The sequence below is a fragment of the Phragmites australis genome, chromosome 14 (assembly GCF_958298935.1).
Source record: "Phragmites australis chromosome 14, lpPhrAust1.1, whole genome shotgun sequence".
NCBI lineage: Eukaryota > Viridiplantae > Streptophyta > Magnoliopsida > Poales > Poaceae > Phragmites > Phragmites australis.
Window position 1 is genome coordinate 10,162,347 of NC_084934.1, and position 5,033 is coordinate 10,167,379.

The following is a 5,033-nucleotide window of genomic DNA, read 5'->3' on the forward strand; positions in this document are numbered from 1 at the left end:
TATTGGAAGCAATTGATGGTCCAACATGCAATCGACGTCATGCATGTGGAGAAGGATGTGTTTGTGAGCTTGATTTGTACCTTACTAGACATACCTGGCAAAACAAAAGATACACTCAATGTACGGTTGTACCTATAAGATATGAAGCTAAGGAAAGTTTTGCATCCTAAAAACCTAGGCAACAGGGCAAAGGAACTTCCCACGGCTCGCTACACCCTAAGCAAGGAAGATAAGATTAGCCTGTGTAGTTGCTTGCAAAGAATCAAAGTTCCGACCGGTTACTCCTCCAACGTAAAGATATTAGTGAACATGAAAACTTTGAAGTTAGTTGTCATAAAGTCCCATGGTTGTCCTATGATTATGACACAGTTGCTTGCTGTTGCAACTAGAGCTATTCTGTTGGATAAGGTCCAAGACCCAATCATAAAGTTATGTTCATTTTCTAGTGCAATTTCACATAAGGTCATCGATCCGAGCGAACTAATAAAGCTGTAGGAAGACGTGGTCCATACTATATTCCAGCTTGAGATTGTTTTCCCTCCATCATTTATTGGCATAATGCCCCATCTCACTGTTCACATCGTGCATGAGATAAAGAACCATGGCCCCATGTTTATGCATTAGATGTATCCTTTCAAAAGGTTCATGTTAGTTCTGAAGAAATATGTTCAAAACCGAGGTCAACCGGAAGGTTGTGTGGCCCAAGGCTGGGGAACAGAGGAGATCGTTGAGTTCACCGTTGACTACATAGATCTGAAAGAAATTGGTAATCCTCTATCTCGCCATGAGGGAAGGTTAAAGGAAAATGGATGCTAGGTCGGAATACAGTCCGTAGCAACTATTATGTTTTATTCACCCATGCACATTTCATAGTTCTGCAACAATAAGTTGTAGTGGACCCTTATGTCAATATGCACATGCAAATGCTACGGTCCACAAATCCAACAATGTCAGAGGATTAGATCGCAAGAGACCAACAATGCAAATGCTCGACCTCGGGAAGACAAAGGATCCACTGGGAAGGGATACGAATGAAGGCTGAGAAATCCAGCTCTTTCCCCTGCTCCTCTGACGGGGACTCCGCAGCCTGTACCTCCTCCACCTTCACCTCAGCCATAATAGGCTCAAGGATTTCCAAAGGCACCCTTCCGTCAGAATCCCGGGGAGGACAAGGCGTCGAAAGAAGCGTGAGCCAGCAACCTCACCAGCTGCTCGGGCTGCACACCAGTCATCCTTTGTAGCAAAATAGACATCCAGAGTAGACGCAAGGGGGCCCTCTGGCTCGATCTTACCCAAGACATCGGCGGCCACCTTTAGATCCACACGCCCCTCGAAATCGCGGGGCATAACAAAATGACTCCACCATCGGAAGGACGGAGTAGCCCCAGACGCTCCGGACACACTCGATCCCTCCTCGGAGGCACCATCCCAGATACAAGCAAGGCCCCTTCTAGCTTCGGGCCACCGCACCTATATACACAGATCGGACTCCAGATAGCCTCAAAGGAACGAACATTCTGGAACAACACAGGTGAACTAGAAGAAGACATACATAGTTCTATTAGATAAGGAAAAGACCAAGTACATGAAGCAGAAGGGGGTAGTCAATATATTAAGACTTTGACCCTCTTCGGAAAGAAAAGAAAGCAAAAAATAGACAACCTACGGCAGCGCTACACCTCCGGCGCATCCACACACAAAGACCGCTCCCGCAGAGCAACGACGTAAAGCAAAGGGCCTTCGGAGGTCCGCGGTGCGCCTGCAGGCTCCGGATGAAGGACCAGACCTCCCGACGAAGAACCTGGGCGAAGACCCCCTGGGGCGGCTGGAGTCACCTAACACGCCATATAGCGTAGCATCATGCTCCGGCCATGCCTCACCCATAAGTTACGGTGTAAGTTCTCCAGAGCCGCCCGAATCTCCGCCGGAGGTGCCTCTGGCCAAAAACCCTCGACCATGGAGTCTGGTACCTGCTGCTCCAGTACCTCGAAGGCACCAACCCCCGCTTGTTGCAGCAGGGTCAGCTGGAGTGCCATAGCCACGCGTGCGCTGGACCTCACGTAGGTCTCCACAGCCCTAACCATGACCTTCGCAGCAGACCGAAGCCAGAAGAACAGCATAACAGACGCCTCTGAGTCAAAGGGTAGTGGCGGACACCTGGCCCCAAGGCCGCTCATAACACCGGAGGTGATCCGGGGAACATCTGATGCGAGAGCAGCTAACTGTTGGCACTCTGAGCGCAGTGCCACCTTCGATGCCCGAGCCTCCTTCAGTTCTCGCCGCACCTCACCCACCACATCCCGAAGGGTCTAAACATCACGTTCATCCGACACACGGGCTGTGTTGGCCACATCAGCGAACTCCCTCACCTCCCAGAGATCTTCAGCATCCTTTCACGCCTCAGCCTCTACGTGCTCCCGCTTCAAAGCCTCCTCCTGCCGGAGACCCTCCTCACGCTTGTGGAGCGTCGTCTCCCCCTGAAGGCGACCCTCCAAAGACTCCACCTGCTTTCGACCCTCCTCCAAGGCCTGACAAAGGCCTTCAACCTCATCACGAACTGCGATCAAGGCCTGGTACCCCCCATCTCCCAGTGCCCTCATCAAAATTACTTGCTACGAGGCACAACAGAAGAAGAAAAAGGACCGGATCAGCTACTTAGAACCCGACACCAGACTCGGCAAATCACGACTCAAACTGCTGACCTGCAGGGCTACCGCTACCAGACGCGTCTCGACTTCCCCCAATGGATGCTAGGCTAACTATAGCTCGACACCTAAACTCCGAAGAAGGGAGGAGGCCGCAATGAAGGCCCTTGACGCCTCCGGGCGTAGCACGAAGTCATCGAAAGTCGAGACCCTGAGGCTAGAGCCCCTTCGACCACCGTGAAGGGAGGCCCAGCAAAGGGCATAGTGCCCCCAGCACCGGCCGCCAGGGCCAAGTCACCAGCCAGCTTGGGGCTCCGCGGAAACAAGGCCGTGTCCCCTGAGGCGGTCCTCAAGGGCACATCTGGAGGAGTCCCATACCGCTGCCGAGGCTCCGAAGCCTCTGGGGGAGGAGTAGAATACACATCCACCTTGTTGGTCACTACAAGAAACCAAGAAACACAAATCAAGATCCCAGTGCATGACTAAAATAGGATATAGCTAACGAAGCAACAACGCCTCACCAAGTTCCTCAAAACCTCTCATAGAAGGGCCCGTAACGTCCTTGACGTCCGAGCCAGCAAACCCCAAATCGTATTCCACGGAGGCCACACCTCCTCTCTGACTCCGGCCATGGCCGGTAATATATTGAGAGGCCAGGTCCTTCCCCGATCACCACCACCGAGCTGACCCTCACCTCCAGATCGATCGCCTGCGCTCTCGACCCACCTCTAACGCTTCCTGCGGACTAGCGGCACCTCGGACGACTTAGCTATCGAGCTGGTATGAGAACCTTCAGAGATAGAAGGCCGTCGGGCCCAGAGTGGCCTCACGTAGATCACTGGAGCACCGCACGCTAGTTTCCTAGCAGCCTTAGGCTCCGACGGATCCCGCCACGCAGAAGCCTCCACTCCAAGATAAAAGCAAACGCGGTTGTACCACTCCCAGCCCTGTGTCGGAGCCACCCGCCGCTCCTGCTCCGCGTGAGTAGGTGGGCCCAGGATCACCTCCGTGCCTTGCTCGAAGGCGCAGTCCCAGCCCAGTTGAAGGGGCTAAATGCGCAACATGGTGAACTCCTCCACGAGGTCACGCATGCTCATCTTCTCAGCCACCCTCTGAAGAAGGGCCAATCGTGAAGCAAACTGGTCGTCCGTGATCCCTGTCTCCAGCTCTGGGACATACATGATATCCCAGTTTGTGGAGTGAAGGGGGGATGCGATGCCTACGACTTAGTAAAACCATCACTGCAACCAGCTGGTATACCACTGACCATTAATAGCCTTCGCCGGGAAGGCATCACGGTACTACAGCCGTATCTGGAAGTTAACACTGCCGAAGCTGAGAGGCCTCTACGTTCCATCGCCCTTGATCATCTTCAGCTGGTAGCTGGTGAAGTGGAGGGCTGCAAAGAAATCCCCCTTCCCTTCACAACCCTCCGCCCACATGGCCCACTCGAAGGTGGCCAGGCAGGTGATGGCGTTAGCATAAAGCTGTGGAAGCTCCACGTAGTAGTGGCGGAGCACCTCCTCGAGCAACGGCACCAATGGGAATCCCATGCCCGCTTCGAAGAAAGCATCGAACACCACGACCTCATGGGATAGAGGCTTCAGAACCTCCTCGTCCAGCGTGGACTGAGCGATGGCCCTGGAGTGAATCTTCCCTTCGTTAACCATCCGGTCAAGCTCCTCGTCATTGATGGTAGACATCCCTAGCACGGTGGTCTGCTGGGGAAGACTTCTGCTAGTGCGGCGGCCCCATCAGCAACAGAGGAAGATTCCCTCGGAAGTATCTGTCTCAAATTGTTTGTCTATTACGGTAATCAAGGATGCTTTATGGTTCATTTTCCTGCTATATCCTTGAGTGTATGCTTGTATTTACTAGAACGTTGGTGAGTTACTTGCTCTCATCCTTGTATTGATTAGGGGTAGCATGGTCATCTTCAAGTATTTTTTCACTCAATTTCAGTATTCCTTGGTTTGTACGTAATGGTGGGCATGGACAAATATTGCGAAACGGAGGGAGTAATATTTGTCAGGGAGCTGGGAGGGAAACTAGCTAAATGTTTTTTATTGTATTGAATAATGATCTGTGATGGGGGATATATGAAACTGGGTGAGGAAAACATATGTAAATGGAAAATTTTGTATGGGTTTGTCATATGAAACTGGATAACCAGACAAGTTTAATTTTTTTTTTCTAAAATTCAAAGCATGTAATTTTTTTGACATTAAACTTGCTTACCATAGGGTACGAGCCACAGCCCAGCCCCACAGGGTGCTCGATGAGTTGGCAGTCAGGAGCCGGGCGCTGGTCTGGTCCACACCCACAGCGATGGCGTCACGGCGTGTTGCTGTGTTGGCGCTCACGGGCAGTCCACAGCGGGGCACCGGC